We start from the raw sequence: 20,734 nt of genomic DNA on the forward strand, positions 1-20,734 counted from the left end.
TCTTCTTAAACCTGTCAAGAGCAAACTGAACCACGCCTATGTTTGTGTTGGTGCTTTTCCTAAGGTCCATTATTTTTGAAGTCGACTCCTACAGTAGTGCAACACTTTTCTCAATTGCTTTGAATCGATCTTTAGTCTCCTCTAGTTCTTTCAAGATAGTAATCTTATGGTTAGAAATAGATTTGCTTACCTTGGAATGTTCCGACCTTACTCGAGAAGAATCCTTATTGCACCATTCATCTTCAACAAAGAGATAGCCCATACTAGCAAATATATTAGAGTCATAAGTGGCAACAACCTCCACTGTGGGTAAGCATATGGATGAATTGAATAATAATGAAGAATCTAAGTAATTAGAAGGCCATACAGTAAACTGGTAGAGTCATAAACATCGGTTGCACTTTCAAGCATGTACTCATGGAATTGAGTTTGATTTTCTTTACCAAACAATATAGTACAAAAACATCACGATTGGTAATATTGTTGAGGGATCCTTTTTAGGGAATCAGGGTAGCAACAATTATATGAAATATTATGCAAAACTTGAAACAAAGGGACAGAGGACAAAAATTTATCAAAATAGAGTCAGGGTCTGACAGAATTCTTTTGGCTTCTTCAAAGATGACCACAAAATCATCAGGCCAATTACCATTTATAAAATAGATATTACCAGAGAACTTCATATCAAAGGCATTCTCCAATAGAAAATCATTTATAATGATTTTTTTGGAAAGCACAAGAGTTTTGAGTTTACCAATATCAGGGAAAAGGCAAAGATTCACATAAAACATGCGAACTGGATCCTCATAAACAAAAAGTTGACAGAGACAAAAGACAAGGGATAAATCTTGAAACTTAAAGAAGTGACTGACATTATAGAAGAAATCTTTTAATTGATAGAGATTGATAATTTGATTGGGTAAAACAAAGTGACTCTTAAAGGTAGAAAAGTTATCTTTGTGAGAAAATGCCCAGAATTCGTGCATTTCCTCTAGAAGGAGGGAGTGAAGAGTGTTTGGATGAGGTTTCTTAGTGGAGGGGGTTAGACTAGAAGTATGATGATGTCTCTTAATGTGAGTAGACTGAGGGACTATTAAGGATTCATCAGAGCATTTGAAGAGGAGAACAGGGCTATTAGGGAGGGATTTGGGATGAAATTTTGACATGTTTGCCAAAGAATGGATTTTTGTCATAGGAGAAAAGAAAAATATTTTTTTAAAAGAGGGAAGATAGGGAGAGGAGAGGATAGTTAAGAGGACTTAAGGAGAAGGAAGGATGTATGCGACTATTGAAAAAGGTATGGGAGGGGAAGACAAAGAGGTATGAGGGGAAAGGGTAAATAATGGAAGTGAAAAGGTGGTAGTTGGAGGAGTGTTAGGAAGGTAAAGAGTTACAAAGGTGGTAAAAGGGGCATAAAAAATTATGAGAGTAATGATGACTTTCCTTTTGAAAACCAATTTTGTGGTCAAAAAATTTTTTTACAATAAAGTTGGAGCAGGTAAAAATATTTTTTGTTCAAAAATAAAGCCCATAAATCATTAATACTAAGAATACCAAGTATTTTTCTAAGGTAATAAAATTCTTCTTCTAACAGGGGTTTTCTAAAAATATCTGCCAGTTAATTTTCAGAGTCAACAAATGTTAACAAAAAATTTCTATTTCCTATATAATCACAAATAAAATGATGGTTAATATCAATGTGTTTCTCTCTAGAATGGTGCAAAGTATATTTAGATAGACTAATAGTGCTGATGTTATCACACATTATGGGAATAGATTCAAAAAAAAATTAAAATCAAGTAGTTGATGCGTGATCCATAAAATTTGAGTACCATAACTTCCAACGACTATATATTCGGCTTTAGTTGTTGAAATTGCAATTAAATTTTTGTTCTAGATGTGACATGAAATTAGGGCATCACTAAGAATTATGTAAGTTCCACTAGTTCTTTTTTCACTTTTATCACCTGTAAAATCAGCATCTGAATATCCAATTGAGTTTAAATAGGAAGATAAAAGGTACCTATTATAACATCTTGAGTTCTTATGATGTATCGAATGATACTTTTTACGGCATTTAGATGAGGCTCTTTGGGAGTCGACTAGAACCTGACACACTTGCATACATAAAACATGATTTCTGGTCGACTGGCAATCAAGCAGAGTATTGTTTCTCTTATTCCCCTATACATTTTATCATCAATATTCTTTATAGATGAGTCCGAATCAAGGCTTATGGGACTCGTTAGAGTTCCATTGGCCTTTTCTTTTTCCATTCAAAATTTTTTGATGAGTTCCGTCGTGCTCTTGGCTTGAATAATGAAAGTACCTTTGAGAGTTTGCCTGATTTTTAATCTCAAGAAGAATGTGAGCTTACCCATAAAACTCATTTCAAATTCTCTTTTCATCAAATTAGTAAAATTCTCACACAGAGAGATGTTAGAACTACCAAAAATGATATCATCAACATAAATTTGTACAATAAAATGATTTCAGTCTAGCTTTTGTATGAATAGAGTTGTATCAATTTTACATCTTTAAAAATTTTTATTTAGTAATAAAGTACTCAATCTCTCATACCAAGCCTTTGGATCTTGTTTGAGACCTTCAAGTGTTTTTGCTAATTTGAAAATATGATTTGGATTTGATGGATTTTCAAAGCCTGGGGGTTGTTTTACAAAAACTTTCTCTTGAATAAAACCATTTAAGAAGGAACTTTTGATGTCCATTTGATATATCTTAAAACATCTGAAAGTAGAAAAATCTAATAAAATCCAAAGTGATTCTAACCTTGCCACAGGGTCAAAAGCTTCTTCATAATCAATACCTTTTTGTTTGGAATAGCCTTGAGCGATAATTCTGGCTTTATTTTATGATAACCTTACCTTCTTCATTTAATTTATTTCTATAGATCTATCTAGTTCCAATTACTGAGTAGTTTCTTGGTCTTTCAACCAAAGTCCAAACTTGATTTCATTCAAAGTGACATAATTATTCCTTCATAGCTTCGACCCATGATTCATCTGTGAGGGATTCATCAATTTTCCTTAGTTCAATTTGAGATACAATGGAAATAGATGCTTGTTTTCTAAATGATGCTCTTGTTTGCACCCAATCTTTTTGAGTTTCGATAAGAATTAATTTGGATAACTACAATCATGTTTCCACTTTCTTGGAACACTCGATTTCATTGTTTCTATTGTAGACGTCAACTCTAAAAAGGGTATAGTCGACTTGTCTTATGATGGCTCAAAGGTTGTGCTATCATTTTCTCTAGATTGTAGATTACTTACCTATATAACATCAACACATAAACTCATGAGGGGTTGATTAGATTCATCAAATATAATATTCACAGATACTTCAACACATAAAGTTTTTTTATTGTAAGCTCTGTAAGCACGACTAGTAGGAGAATACACAAGGAAAATACCTTCATTACTTCGTGGATTGAATTTTCCCAAGTTATTCTTACAATTGTTGAGGATAAATTATTTACATCCAAAAGGATGGAAGTAGATAATATTGGGCTTCTTTCCTCTCTAATGTTCATAAGGCATCTTTTTTAGAATAGGTCTTATCAGCTATCTGTTGATCAAGTGACTTATTGTGCTTACTGCTTCTGCCTAAAAATGATCTGGTAGATTATGTTCTAGGTAGTTTCCTGGAGGATCTTTTGCTCCACCATACCATTTTGCTGAGGAGACTGAGGTGATGAGAAATTCAGAGAGTATCCATTCTGAGCATAGTATTTCTCAAATATCTTGTTTTCAAATCCTTCTTCATGATCGCTGTGAACATAAGCGATGAGGTGTTCAGCTTCTCTCTGTACCTTTCTACAAAATATCTCCAAGTTTATGAAATCCTTATGTTAATGAGCAAGAAATATTACCCAAGTAAAATGTAAGTAATCATCAACCATAACAAAAATATGTCTTTTTCCAACAATACTTATGGTCTTGGTGTGGTCTTTGACTTTGAATAATATTCGGGTCTGTTTACCCAATTGCTAAGCATCACAGATGTGATAATTTTTAAACTTGATTTTCCAAACCTTTTACCAATTCAAGTCTAAAGAACTTCTATATGATATTCATACGAGCATGTCTAAGATTTTTTTGCCACAACCAACTATCATTGAATTTCACAGTGAGGCAGGTTAAGGTAACATAGTCAGTACTATTTAATACATAAATATTATCAACATATTTACCAATGAGAGAGATGTCTCTTTTGTTATGTTTGATGGAGCAACTTTTAACTTTGAAGGAGACTCCAATTCAAGCATCACATAGATGACTGATGCTGAGCTATTTTTAGTTGAGGTTGTCTACAAAATACACTTCAGTAAACTCACATGAGGAGCTGAGCTTTACTGAGCCAACTCCGTTGATATTGCCTCTAGCATTGTCATTGAATTTGGCTGATCCCCTATCTATATTCTTTAAAGACAAAAAATTTTCATTCTTTTTGGTCATGTGTCTGGAACATCTGCTATCAATGACCCACATTACATTCTTATAGCTTTTGCGGACATGTTCCTATAAAACAAGAAAATTAATTTTGTTTAGGTACCCATGTGGTCTTTGGTCCTTGAGAATTAGATATGATTCCTTTGGGTTTCCAAAACCATAAACTCTTAGGCTTATGCATGAAGCTATAGGATTTGTGACCTATCTATCCACTGATGAAATAGACGGGTCCTCAAGAGGCGAAAGAGGTCTTAGCTGATTTAAACAATTCTGATGAAGAACTTGAATTATTTTTAAAAGATTTTGATCTCAAGAAACTCTGGCTTGGTGATTTCTTAATGCTATTTAATTGTATATTTACATGAAGCTCTTCATGAAGCAAGTCAATTTCAATTTGACATGCTTCGATTTCTATTTGATAGTTTCTTTGTTCCTCTTTGATTTTTTGTTTTAATCAAGCTTTGCAACTTTTTTTCTCTTGAGCAAGTTTGTTATATTAATCTATAATATTTTGAAGCTCATCATTTATCATATCAAAATTAGATTCAAGAATATTAAAATTATGACAATCTTATGGTCTTACCTTGCTAGATTTTCCTGTTGCCATAAAGCATATATTGACAGCTTCTATTTCTTCTTTGATTTCATCTTCATCACTCTTGGCTCCAAAATTTTGATTCTTTCTAAAAGATTTTCTTTTTTATTCTAGATAGTTTTGTTTGAAGTGGCAAAGCCTTCCATAGTGATAAGAACGATCATCGATTCTATTGGAGTCATTATTCTTGGCTAATTGGGATCTTTGTTGTCTCTATCTCATGATCATCCTTACTCCATGATTTATGAGAGTCATTCTTTTCCTATTGGAATCTTCCAAAATGTCCTTTTCTTTAGTTGGTGCAGCATTATAGGCTATTCGTTTCTTATTTTCCTATTTGTGGTACCTATTGATATAATTTCATTCATATGCAATGATTTTACCTTGTAGTTCATCATATGTCATATTTTGAAGATCTCTATCTTCTATAATGGCAGCCTTGGTTTCCTAAATTTGTGAGAGACTTCAGACCAACTTCTGGACTTGCATGCTTTGTGGATAGATCATCCCTAGTGAATTTAGTTCATATACAATCATGTTGAATATGGAAAGTATTATTTTGATGTTCTCATTCTCTTCCATTTTGAATAGCTCATATTCATTTACCAGGGCAGTAATTTTTAATTGTTGACATTTGTGGTTCCTTCATATGTCACATCTCATTTGCAGTCTTGCGGGTTGATATCTTGTCATATTCTTCTCCACTAACTACATACAGAAGTAAACTTATAGCTCATACATTTGTTTGAATTACCTCTAATTGTTCGTTGTTAACCTCAAAGCTTTCTAGGTCTTCTACATCAGTACTGCTTGATGCTTTGTATTTGTCCATTTTCTTATCTTTGAGTCCTGGGATTGAGTTTGGTCCCTTCTTAATAACAACCCAAGCTTGGAAGTTATTTTATTGGATAAAGATTCTAAATCTATTTTTCCAGCAAGAGTAGTGTTGTCCATAAAAGTATGGTGGTCTTATGGATGAGTGACCATCTTGAAGAAGAGCACCGAGAATTTGATTATTTGCCATTTTATCTTTAATCACGAGCGGTTAAGAAACATTGTTCCTAAGACCTGCTCTAACACCAATTGAAATTTAAGAGGGGGATGAATTGAAAATTTCTATGAGTCGACTATTGAGTCCTCATAGTTGACTTTCCTACAGATTAGTATACTTAACAAAATAGATTAGACTTGAAACTAACAAATAAATAAATAACTGAATTTAAAGTAAAAAATGCAAAGATTTATCCTGATCTAGAACACCAATGGGGTGCCTACTTCCAGTCCCCTTGAGTTTCAATGTTTCCTTTGATCTTTCAGTGTTGGCTAGAGTACAATGATTAGAAACTACTTCTAAAGACTTATTTTGTTCTTCAGATCTTATGACATAGCTTCAGTTTGTATTACAAAGTTGACTCGATTATATTATTTATATAATAGTTGTAAGCTAAAGATTACAAAGCTTTGTGAGACTAATATTGAGACACTTTTAGGTTTCTCCTTGAAGTTGTGTGCTTGCTTTAGCCTTGTGTCTCTTCTTTTAAAGTTTCTAGCTTTCTCTATTCTGCTTCTTGAAAGAAAACTCAAGAGATTTCTTCTCAATCAAGGATTTGAATTGATTCCTTCATTAAGGGATGGCACCATAAATTATGTCCATATTAGATATGTCCATACGTGGTGCAACTTCAATAGCTATACATGTCCATATCAGATATGTCCAAGTAGAGGTTATGGTCTTCCTTCCGTTTGTTCTAGTTCTTGATTGATTTGATTTTCCATTATTTCATGACTGTGATCCTTCTTCTTTTAGTTCAAATTCTTGATTGATTTGTTTGCCATATTCTTAGATGTCGTGGTCATGGGTATTTGTGATTGGATGCCCTTCTATTTTTGGAGTTGGTTTCTTGCTTACTTACATGTTGAATTAGCCTTATTTGATCCTTCATATCTTTGTGTGAGATATCCTTCAATCATTAGTGATCTTCCAATATTCTGCAAAAGTTCACTCATTAGTTTGTCATTATTAAAACTTAAATAGAGAAGACTAACATAAACATCAAGGTGAAAGGCAGAAAGCATACCAGTGACTATCTCTAGTGAACTCTCCTATTCCTAATAGGATGGAAAAGCATAAAATTTATTCTAGTGTTGACTGCCACTGGTACTGGAAAATACACCGCCTGGTTGAGGTGCTGCACTAGTATCCTGAGTCTGGGGATGATTATCTCTGGTTCCCTGCTAAGCATATTGGAATTCCTTGATTATATGGCCCATATTACCATAACCATACTTGCACATGTTAGGTAATTGGGCCTCCTAACTACACTATTTTGAGATCTGGGATTCGACATCTTGCCCCATTTCTCCTGCCTGGTTATGGGTGTAGGGGCACTAGATAAAGATGGCACAGACACTAATGAAGGACCCTAAAATTATGAACAGTTTCCCCCTCCTGACCTTGGTTGACTAAACTTAAATTGTCCAGTTCTAACTCTCTTATTCCACTTTGTTTTCCTTTAAATTTTTTGCCTCAATATATTAACCATGAGTCATAAATCTAGAGATATCCATATCTTTAATCATCATGGAAGTCCTACACTCATTCACCACCAAATTAGACACCCCAGTAGTAAACTTTCTCATACGAGCTCTAGAATTAGCTAATAACTCGAGATCATACTTAGACAGGTGAGTGAACATAAGGCAATACTTCTTCACCATCATAGATCCCTTTCTCAGTTTCATGAACTTCTCCACCTTATCCTCCCTTATCTCTCGCGGAAAGAACCTTTCTAGAAAAGAATGTTATAAGGACTGCTAACCCACAGAAGCTGTATTCTTACCCATACAATCCTTACACATCGTAACCCAATCATAAGAAACATCATTACACCTATAGGATGCCAACTCCACACTCTCTTATTCAGTATCATGCATATCTAACTTATCATTTTTACCTCATCAATAAGGAGTTGCACGTCTTCATCCACCTTTGACCCGTGAAACTCAGGCAGATTCATCCTCATAAGGTTTTGAATCTAGGCTGCCACTAAATTACTATTCTCTTGAAGTGGGACCACTGCCTATTGGTTCCCCTAAATATTAGTAGTCAAAAATTAGGCTAATGCTTAAAAGCAACCCAAAATTTAGAATGAGATACATTCTCATTTAGAGGGTCAGTGCATAGGGGTGGTTGATCACCATTTCTTTGTACATCATCTCGGTTAGAAGGAATATTCTTTTATGTGAAATCATGAGTTAAGGTAGATAGAGACAACTATAAACATGTTACATCATGAAAGAAATGAGGATTCCTAACTCATTATGCAGCCTCTTGCTCACAAATGTGGCGCGCTTCGCATCCATGATCAAGACTCTACATAATGCGGCTTTCCTGACTCCCTAGGATTATTCAAAACCTTAGGCTCTGATATAAATTTTGTAATTCCCTATAAGTACCCATAGACATCACACGGTACTCAAGACTATGAGTAGCCCATAGCTAACCTATGATATCTTTACGGTTTTGAACTCACCCAATAAGGATGGTAAACATGAAAAGAAAACAAATATAAACGATCTCAAAACTTAAAGTGAATCTTTAACTTAGAAATCTTTACACAAACTTCATGAATATAAGACTAGAAATAGTCTAACAAGCCTCTACTTTAGACTAAAGATCCGCTGGGACAGACCCCATCTGACCCGTACGTAAACGGAAATCAATGACCAAAATACTTCCATCAAGGAAAACACAAATCTAAATAACTGGGTCCTTAGACTATGAGGACTCACAACATATTAGGATGTAGATAATGATGTCAAATTCACTCGTGTTTTTGGAAACAGGCACCAAAACCTATATTATAAGACAATGTAGCACAGAGACGTATATATTTATTAGTACTTCTAGAATGTACTGAGCATGTGGGGTTGAATGCATTAGTAAAACAATACTGATTATGTATATAGGATTTCAAATTGTTCATGCTAAACATAAATAACTCACCTCAGACTTGAGTAAAACTAAAGACTCCACAATTACAAAACATGGATAATGAAGCATAAAAATAAACTTAGTGAGTCATAATTCTTAGTTTCTTAAAAATTCTTTCTTTTAATGTTTCTTATAGGAGATTCTTCTAACTGACATAAGCCATGTGAGCTATAATAGAGTTTAATGTCTTACCCATATTGGGGAGAGATATTCTACCCTTTTCATTGGAATAAAATATTATCTTAGTGATCACTATACATTACATCATATATATTTGTAAAAATCTTACCTTATGTTTGCTCATAGTTTTTAGGAATTTAGGATACGCAAATCTACATTCCCTTCTCGGTGATAAATACTACTCCCAATGTTTACATATATGCTCATACATAGGAAATCCACCTTAAAATATCATAAGGTTTTGTATACTAGTAACCAATCATGCTTCTCTTTACTTTAAATCATAATTAGGATGAATTGGAATTGAATCAAAATATCAAACTTTTTTGTATAATTAGTTCTTATACTTAAGCCTTAAATATCATACTTTCCTTCATATTACTTGTAGTACAATATCATGCTTAAAACTCAATTGGATATCTTTAATCAATGTCTCAAATCAAACTCATGAATTCAAATCATCATAGAGAATTTTCAAGTTGAAACATAAATAGATGAGAACATGTATGCAGTTTACTACTTCATCCACATGATATATTTAGAAACTAAAGATAATATAATTTCGGTATGAACCCTAATTACAAGTCATATAACTTTAACTTTAAAACAAGTTTTGCTCACAAGGATGAAAGAATATCCTTGTTCATAAACCCTACATACCTTAAATTTCTTAGTTGTGTGAAGTAAACTTGAACCTTTAGACTTGGGAGATAAACTTGAGAACAAAACCTAATCTTGTTCTTGAGAATAGAAAGAGGGATTTTATGTTGTTTAATCGAAGGAAAAGAGAGGAAAATTAATGCCCCTTGGGGTTAAATTTCTTCGGTTGGGAGTTATATGGGGTAAAAGACTAAAAAACCCCTTAACTTCTTAAAATTTACTTGCTAGTTCTTATGAGTTGATCATAAGACTCATATCAAAAGGTACGATAAGGCATCATGAATTGTAAGATGCACAAAATCAAAAGAGGGAATACTGATCAACTTATGAGGTCCACCTACAACTCGTATCTTTATTATATGACCATTAGTTCCCCACTCGTATCTTGGACAATATCTTAAGGGGTCTATACTATTGAAATTATGACCCACCTTTATACGACTCTTACCCCACTTGACGACTCCTAGTGTCATGTCATACCTACAATAAATTTTCCACCATACCACACTTCTTTGAATACAATTTTATCTTACTACTCATATGATGTGCATACGACTCAAGAGTTGAGCCATATGATGGAATGGAAACCTTTAGAGATGGGGTATTACAATAGAGTCTCATTGTACTATGATAAATCAATTAGAGCATCATTTGACATTTGTCTGCAGTTTTGAATTAGAGGCAGCCAGGTACCCTTCCGAGTAACATAGTTCAGAATCCTAAAAATGACGATCATTGTTTAGCCATCACCACTCAAATTTGTTAGGAAATTATTAATCCTCCTTTTCCAACTGTTGATAAGCTAAAGAATGATAGTTTTGTGGTTGATGAGACACCTCAAGTAGAGTTGTATAAGGCTACAGGTGTTAATAGTGATATTGAGAAGGGCAAAGGTGATGGAAAGGTCGATAAGCCTATAGTGAAGAAAATTCCATGACCTACACATCCTTTCCTCAATGGTTGAAATAGAAGAAGGAAGAAGGAAAGTTCAAAAATTTCATTTCCATACTTATAGAGTTGAGATTGAACATCTCTCCTCTTATGGTTCTTAAGAATATGCCTGGTTATGCCAAGTTTATGAATGAGTTAGCGATAAAGAAGAGAGTTGTGAATTTTAAGAGTGTTGGTGGGCTTCATTATTATAGTTCCATTACTTATAGATCTCTGCCTCAAAAGAAAGGTGATCCCAGAGAACTCTCGATCTCATGCACCATTAAGACATCTAGGTTTGCTAGAGCATTATCTGACTTGAGAGCCATCATTAATTTGATGTCGCCGGTAGTGTTTAAATAGTGGGGCTTGAGCCCCCAAAACCTATGACTATCCTATTACTAATAGCAAATAATATAGTAAAGAAACCCATGGCCATCTCATTCGATGTTTGGTGAAAGTAGACAACTTTATTTTTTTAGTTGACTTTGTTATCTTTGATTGCGAAGTTGACTTTGAGTTTCTCATGACATTGGAGAGACCATTTGTGGACACAGGTAGAGCAATGGTGGATATAGAGAAAGGGGAGTTCAAGTTTAGAGTGAACTATAAGGCCATATTCAACGTCCACAGAACTATGAAGCAACCAACCAACATTAGGGTGGTGTTAGTTATACATTGTGTTGATAACCCAAGAGGACACTCCTTTGGTTACCTTGATGAATTCAAAGTAATCAAGGTATCTATGTCGTGCCGCGACATTAAATCAAGTGTTGTATAAGAGGAAACCCATGGGCTTGTTTATGAAGGTTGAGTTACTAACATAGCCATGTCATGTTGTGACATTAAATAAAGCGTTGGGTGGCAGGCAACCTACTATTTAAGTGTTCACATTATTTTTCTTTTTTGTAGGTCTATTGCATGAGGAACAATCTTGAACATGGTAAATCATTTCTAAATTTAGAAAATTCTAGGTACTATGGAACCTAAGAGGGTAAGACCATCAAGGAGATAAGACGAATCCCCCAAGCATAGTAGCTCAATGAAGGAGTACCCTATTTTCTGAACCAGAGTAGCTTACCCAAGAACTATGGCCCAGAAAGAGTTTGTAGCTAAGACTACCGTTAGAGCCACTTTGGGCATCCAAATCTCCTCATAGACACAGTAAGATAGATGGCCTACTTCTACTTAGCTAGGGGCTAGTCGACAAGTTTCTAAGAAGAGGATTAAGTCATCCAGGTTTTCACCATAATACTCTCTCTGGTCTGATAAGGGAGAGGATGTGATGAGAAGGAGGTAGACTCACAGCCACTATTAGAGGAACCCCAATTTGAGGAGGGGTCATAGCATAAGTCTACAGCAGCAGTTCCTGAGCCATTATTTAGAGTACCTTAATCCGATAAGGGTACAACCCATATATCTCATCAGGTACAAATACAAAAATAGAGCCAACAGCACAAACTGACCAAACTTCCAACCCTACTCATATCTAGATTGAGCCTATTATTAAGGTAAACTTGAGGTAGTATGTAGAGAGGTTATAGATAATTTATAAGAGAGATAACTTTATGAATGAGGAAGGCCAGCCCAATAAGGCTATCTTATAGAAGAGATGGATAGAGTTATCCAGTTTAGCAGGAGCACCAATTTATTAGGTTGCATTTGATCATTATCAGCTGGGATGGATGACTAGACCTAAAAGATGATATATCTAGGCATTGGTGCAGGAGTTCTATGCCTCCTAATATACTATAGTATCTTTGTACACAATATAGGAGGTAGGTGGGCAAAGAAACCCTAGTTAAAGAAGACACTGGTGTGAGGTATCATGGTTGATATTTCGGGAGTAGCCATCTATTGATCTCTTTTTGGCCCTGATTATACAGCTCTAATATCTACTGCAGAGTGTGATTTTTATTTGACATTTGTTTGAGTAAGATGCTCTATGCGGGATGCTGAACATAGGAGTTAGAAGGTAGAATTTGCAAGATGGATTGTCTATTATATTTTAGACCTTTGTGAGTAGGCCTCCTAGATTGAGGGAAAGAGGCACATCAAGAAGGCGACGCTAAATTTTGTTGCTAAACTTTGGTAGATGGTGATTTGGTATCAATTATGTTCAACTACTGCAAATAAATTTCTTACATAGGATGGTGTTGCATTTATTATGAGTCTTATGGCTAGATATGATATAGACTTTGCAACTATTGTCAGGTATGATATACATGAGCGAGCTTTTGGTGAGCTGACTACACTACTCTTCTTTTGTCTAGGAGTTGTGTGATGAGGCTAATGTACTTAAGGTTACAGTTGTTGAATAGAGATTTGATGCTATGGTCATAGACCAAATGAGTTTTATTAAGGATCTAGCAAACCCAGTCCTTGCTCAAAGAATCCATAGGCCTCCGATAATGATTTTGGCTTTATTTAAGGGACCATCAGTTCCTACAAATCCTAGTGATAGACAAGGCATTGATGCAGATATGAGTATAGATTGTGAGATAGGTGAGTACAAAGAGGCACTCGAGATAAACACTCAGGGAGAGGGGACCCCGACTATATCTACTTCAGCCTCAGTTTTTACCACTAAGCTAGTTGGGGTATCTTCTAGGCCTACTCACCCCACTACCACTTCAACAACTCTGGGATTTATTGTGGTACCTATAGACTTTGTAAAGTATATGTTTGATAAGAAGGATCAAACCACAGCTCGGTTGGTTAAGGTAGAGGTTGAGACTTCCAAATTATATCAGTAGATCAAGCCTTTGTGCCGAATGACTTTGGACAAAGCAGAGACTCAAATTTGTATTATTGTGAGAGATGAGATGGTAGAGATAAAGGCCATGTTTTATGGCTATGTTGATATTTTTAGAGGAGAGTACGAGCATAATTTATAAATATTATGGCACCTGATCTAGCTGCTATTAGGGAAGAGGTGGCTACATTCCATATTGAGGTACACTATCTTACTAAGAGTCATATTCCATCTATTTCTCCTGAGATCCCTCTTTTACCTAGTTGATGACACCATGATAACCTTTGCATTTGGAAATATTTGCTAAGGAGGAGATAGTCCCCATAGTTTGGACCAACAGTATGAGAGAGAAGGATCTAAAAGATCTCAACATGTTATTTGATCAGGCCTTGAAAAGGGACACCAGTGAGTCAATAGAATCTGCCACTTTTAATAGGTGGAGGCGTGTTGACATAGCTATGGGTGCATCTTTAAAATATTTATCGCCACCACCACCGCCTCCGCCAGTCAAGATACCTCCTAATGGGGTTGAGCATGACACAGATGCCTAGTGCGTCCTAGGCATGTCTTTATTCTCTTTCTTTACATTATTTACTCACATTGGGATAATACGTGATCTTTTAATTAGGGTTGGGGTTTACCTTAGCCTCCATGGGTTTATGTTACCATGCTTCTTTTTCTATCATTCACATTATGGTTGTAGAACGGACATGTCTAGGAAATTTTTTGGTCGTACTGTATTTTGTTTCATATTGTGTTGTGTTTTTGTGTAATTAGGTGATTTTTGAGTATTTAGGGATATTGATGTACTTTTTTTTGATTTTTGAAAAAATTAATACCCTTCCAAAAAGTTTGTGCTTTTGAACTGTGTGATGTGTATATATGTGTCACCATTGTGAATATCATTATGTCATTAGAATTAGGGATATAATAATTATTGCTATCTTTTGGATGAATTAGATAAGTAGTAGGTTGTGATGAAACCCTGTGCTATGTGTGTGTGAGATACTACTTTGTTCCCTTTGTGTGTTGAATCCAGAACTTGCCCGGTTAGTCTTTCCCATATTGTAGGATAGTTATTTAGGAAAGGATCATAGTTCAATCTTGAAATAAGTTCACTTTTAGCCTAAACGACGTTCCATATGTTAATAAGTATCCCTTGATCCCTATTATGAGCCTTATAGCTGATTTTTCTTGTTTACCTTTACCTTCCTATTTGTGTTACAATGAACCTAGTTTGGAATTGGTCCTCCTTGGACATTGTGCACCTTAACTCAGGAAAATTGCCTACATTGAGTATGCCAATCATGAGGGTGCATAATGTGATGTGGGTATGAAGAAGGTTAATAAGAAAAAAGAAATTATGGTTGGGTATGGTAGAAAAAGCAAAAGAAAAAAATAAATAAAATGAAACTATACCTAACCTGAATGTGCTATAAAAATAAAAAGGGAGAAATAAGGGTGGAATAAAAGAGATTGGTTGAGTAGTGGACCCCCAACATAAAAATGTAGTGTCGAGAAGGATTAGCCACTAATAATGTCCATATGTACCATATCATCCCCTGAGCCTACATTAAAAGATGAATGAAGTCCTATAGTGATCCTAACCCAACTATTTGAAAGCTAAGGTAAAGAAAATAAGGGCAAGTGTATGGTATTTGATGCACATTGATTGAAATTCATTGTTAGTGTGGGTGTCTTTGATCATCCTTACATTGACATGCATGATTCCATATGAGTGATTAGGACTTATTTGATGGTGCATGGTTTGTGTTGCTAGCTGCGTACTAGTTTGGATAGTGTAACTTACATGTGGAAGGGTTGATTGTAGCTAATCTATTGCCATATCTTGATTCCTTGTGCCATATTGTTATGCTTTATTGATATACACAATTGGTTTTGAAGTGTTAAAATAGGAGGGGGTAATGTTTTGAGATTAAAAGTTGATGATCAACGATTATTAATAGCTTAGGTTTCTCCTAGATAAGTGCTATTATTTTATTTATTATGTTGTGTTGCCTGAGGACATGCAAACTTTCTCAGTTGAGGGTGTTGATGTTCTATATTTCCATAGCACTTTGACACTTAAAAAGATGAAAATATCCAAGTTACTTAGGTTATTTTGTTAAATATAATGTGGCTTTGTGTTGTGTTTTATGAGACACAAGGTTTTAGAGCTAAAAAGGAGAGAAGATATGAAAATTAAGATTTTGGGACATCTATGTGGATACCTACGCCCCATAGGTACTTCCTATATTGAATAAGTGTCAGAATATGTGCCTGAAAGTTGAAGTTCGAAGATTTAAAAGATGATGACATTTGACTGTCACCGATGCTGAACTGCCTACGATCTGTTGGTAGTACTAATTCCCCATAGGTATTAGAAAATATGAGGCTCAGAGAGTTCTCAGGAGTTTTTTCTTCTTTTGACCTAATATGGCATCACCTACGCCTCGTGTCTCTTTAGGTGGTCACAGACTTTGATTTTCTAGTTTTATTTAGGATTGGTTTTCTAGGGTTTTCTTGCACTCTATAAACACCCTTTTGATGTCTTTTGAATTAGTTTATGCACTCTTATTACTTACAAACATATATTTGATTCTGAGATTCAATTTTGATCTTTGGATTGCTTTGTTCTTATATTTGTTGAATTCTTAATATGTGACTTGGTTTTAGTCATAAATTATTGTGAGATTGATTTAATGCTTTCAATTATGAATTCCATTTATTATTTCACAATGGTGTGTAGCTAAATCCCTTAATTAGGGTTGTGCGAACCCTGGCGGATTAACAAAGTAAGGGAAGTGAAAAGTTTTTCTAAATTGATATTCTTGCATGTATTATGATCATCTTAAGTTTAATAGATTTCTTAGCGGTTGCAAACATTAGGATCACACCTATATTCACTACTTGCTTCACAAAAAAGGAAAAGATTAGGAAAAGTAGCTCACAATAGTAATTTGGATTTAATTATCAAAATAAGCTAATCATCTTCATCTTTTTTAGATAATTATCTTCATCTAATTAACTATAGACTTAAAAGGTAATAGTTAATGTAGGATCTATGGTAAGGGTTAATAAACTGAAACTTTGAGAGTCAAAAGGTAAAGAGTGAAATTCACCAGTGAGTCCATAAGACAATTGGTGATACATAACTTATAGTATTCTGCATATAAGATATTTGGTTGGTTCTAGTGAGCACGATAAACCTACAGAGTTGAGAAGCCTAGGGGAACACAGTCCTAGTGTTCATTTCAGATCGATTACAACCAAAGAACTCCTCTACCTGGTAATTTTAATAATTTACAACTACAATCCCCCTCTCCCATTTACCTTTTTGTACTTCTCATTGATTTTAGCAAGCTTGAAAGATAGTTATGTATTCACTGTGGGTTTGACCCCAACCTGAGTTAGGTTGATATACTCTACATCGAGCGCTTTAACTTCAATTTAAGGTGTAGCTTTGGGAAATATCACATAACCCTAGCATGGGCAATATCATATAAGCCTAGCATGGGCCGATCCTGATCCCTTTATATATGGGTGGCAGCTTAGGGGGAAAAACCTAGCATGCATCGGTCCCAATGTTTATATATGAGTGGCAGATCAGGGGCGTAATCCTAACATGGGTCGATCCTAATTTATCTATTAACCACTGATTATCTGGACATATGTATCTTATGGTTTGCAAATATTTTAAAGTCAAAAAGTTAAAATAAAGAAAATAATATAATATGCATGATCCCACAAGTATATGTAACAGTGATATATTAGCACTATCTATACACTTGTACCTTATGTAATGGTGATATATTAGCACTATCTATACACTTGTACCTGATTTCCTTTAATCTTTTGTAATATGTATAATTAATTTCATTCTTACATATTTAGTACATATTTTTATACTGACATCCCTCATTGTGGACCTGTATTTCATGTTGTAGGCATAGATGCTTCAACTAATGCACCTTCTCAAAAGGAGCACAGGATATCCAGCAGCTATTGGTGAACTATACATTGATTCGGGGCTTTTCGAATCTATTACTTATGTTTTGGTATTGTACAGTAGTTTAGAGTACGATGGTGGTTTGTCTTGACCTCAACTAATTCTATGTATATCATTTAGAGGCTTTGTAGAACAATGAAAACTTAATCATGGTAATGTCTTGTCTTTTAGATGTTGTGGCCCTAATGACCAAGTCATGTATATATGGTTTTATGCTTTCCCATGTGGTTTATTCTCATCGATGCATCCTATATATATATATATATATATATATATATATATATATATATATATATATATATTTGTAGAACCTTTGGTTATAATAGTTACATGAGCGAGAAGCACAAAGTTATAGGTTTGGGCTCTTGGGACTTTACGGCTATGGGTGCCTATCCACCTTAATAGGATTGAGTAATGACAACAGTGGTGACAAAGCAGGTTATCCTAGGGATTCTACAAAGCCGTGTCGATGTAGAGTGTTGCTTATGATTGTGTTTTACACCACATCTATAAACTGGAGTCTAGGGAAATTTAGTGGTTGTCTCTTTTTCTTCATATCTTAGATCATGGAATAGATCCCAAGTTGTAGGTGGAGTAATATTTAACCATTGAATCTATTTTTTTATTCATTATAGTATAGATGTCGATTAAAAGAAGAAGTAAGAATATAGGTAATCGAGTAGATGTGGCTTCCAGAGAAGGGACCATTACGTCACCACCTAGACAAGCCAATCAATGTGAGGCTCAAGATTAATTTGTATAACAAACTGGGGAGAGAAGCACCCTCATAATCACCTAATAATGCTACTGATCAAGATCTAAGGAATGCGGCGCAATTGTTGACCAAATAGTTGCTAAACAAGTTATTCAAACCATAAGTACTAGTGGTTTGAATAGGTCAGCTAGTATATAGATATAGGATTTTCTTTAATTCGATCCTCTCATATTCACTGAATGCAATCTTAATGAAGGCCTACAAGACTTTATTGACCAAATCCAAAGGGCTCTTGATGTCATGCTTATATGTGGTAAAGAGACAGTTGAGATAGCAGCATATAGATTAAAAAGAGAGGCTAATTTCTTAGGTCATGATGGCGCCTACTATAGCCAACTAGTAGGTAAGCCAACCCATATTCCAAAACTACTAGTAATGTACTATAAAGAGAAATGAAGAAAGAATATAGAATAAGAGAAACAAAAGACTAAAATACATAATGAAGTCCCAAAACCTAGTGAAATCAGTACAAGAGCTACTAATATGAATAGATTACAAAATGACGTAAAAAAGAGCAAACTGATACACCCCAGCTCTAAATACAACACAAAAATAAGTATAATACATAGAAGGAAGAAAGTAATACTCTAAACGCTAGGAGCTCACCCATATCTCTAAATAGTATCTTCTCAACATGACACACACAACAACGAAAATAACCCTACTTTGATCTACAAGTTGCAGAAGTGTAGTATCAGTACCAACATGTGGTACTTAGTAGGAAACTATCGATTGAGGTCCAAAGATGATGCAAATATACATAACATGTAAGTAGAAATGTAAACTATGCCCAAATATGCAGTAATTACATAATAAAGGTAATGAGATAATATGAATAAACTATCCAATTCATGTCCAGGAAACTAACATAATAAGGCCAAGGAGGTATTATGGATGAACTATCCCAATCTATCCATACTTAAGAAACTCAATGCTATACCATATATCACTAGCCAACATAAGAATAAAGGAAGAAAGAAGGATATATATTAGTATACAAGGCCAAGAAATAAATATATAATCTGAATAAAAGAAGGGAGGAAGGGATACACGATAATACTATAGCTACATATATATATAAAGATATGCATATATATATAAACTAGGTAACTCATGGTACAACATAAGTCATCATACTAAAATCTTAAGGGCTTATAATCATGGTGGAAACTAGTGCTAATATAATTAGTGTCTTTAATCCATATGTCTAAACATGAATAACTTCCCAAAATGAGGCAATTGTAAAGAAAGGAATCAAAATAGAAGGATCGAAAACTATAATGCCTAACCAATGGATAATCATGCATATAAATTTAACCACAAAGTAAGAGAGATAGAAATTGTACCTCAAATCACAATACCAATCCAATAATCACCATATTATAGACAAACCATAATAGCAATAATAATAACAATCCAAGGTAGCCAACTAGCTTAGACAAACAATACCTAACTGCACCTTTCATAAAACACCACCATCATAGGCTCAAAAGGTTCAATCAATAATTAAAAACAATAGTTTGAGACTATACCTACGCAACCACCATAAGGCTAATAGATACTAGATCCACGCAATATACTACAAGCAGTACTCATACCTATATCTATGCAATCCCCTATAAGGCTGATAGATATAAGTGGATATTGGTGATATTTAATGCGTATGAGAGAATGAATAACAAGACATGATTCATAATACCATAAAGTAACTCAGTGTGTAAACTCAACTCATTAATATTTTCACCAATCATCAAAATTAATCCGAAATCCATAGCATCTACATCATTATCACCCGCCGAACTTAATCTGGAACTCATATCATCAGTATCATCATTACCCGTCGGATGTAATTTATAACTCATATCATCAATATCATCATCAACCACCATACTCAAACTGATATACATTATATATATCAATACCATAATCTATTGACTATGCATTCAATACCAGATTTATATATGAATATATATATATATATATATATATATATAATTGCATGGCTAAAACTATGGCTAAAATAGTGTAAATTCATGAATCCATTGTCTGGGGTAAACAAGGGACTAAATCATCATAAAGATATAGAAAGGGGTCGGTGATCTCTCATGATCGAAGTAAATAGTATTAACAAAATCATGGACCAGAAACTATCTCGACCAAATCCTTAAAATTCCTATTTAAATACCAATTCACATAAATCATCCATTAAGATGGTATGATTCCTATTAGGAAGGAATCCATTTTTAAGAAAAAAAGAGGGCTTAAATCTCTTTTTAAGAAAAATAGTAGTAAAATCATACTTTAGTCAGAATCGTACCATTAACCATCTTAGTAATCATTAATGTACCTGGTTTATTCATTCCA

The sequence above is a fragment of the Capsicum annuum genome, chromosome 9, assembly GCF_002878395.1.
Source record: "Capsicum annuum cultivar UCD-10X-F1 chromosome 9, UCD10Xv1.1, whole genome shotgun sequence".
In the NCBI taxonomy this organism is placed as follows: Eukaryota; Viridiplantae; Streptophyta; class Magnoliopsida; order Solanales; family Solanaceae; genus Capsicum; species Capsicum annuum.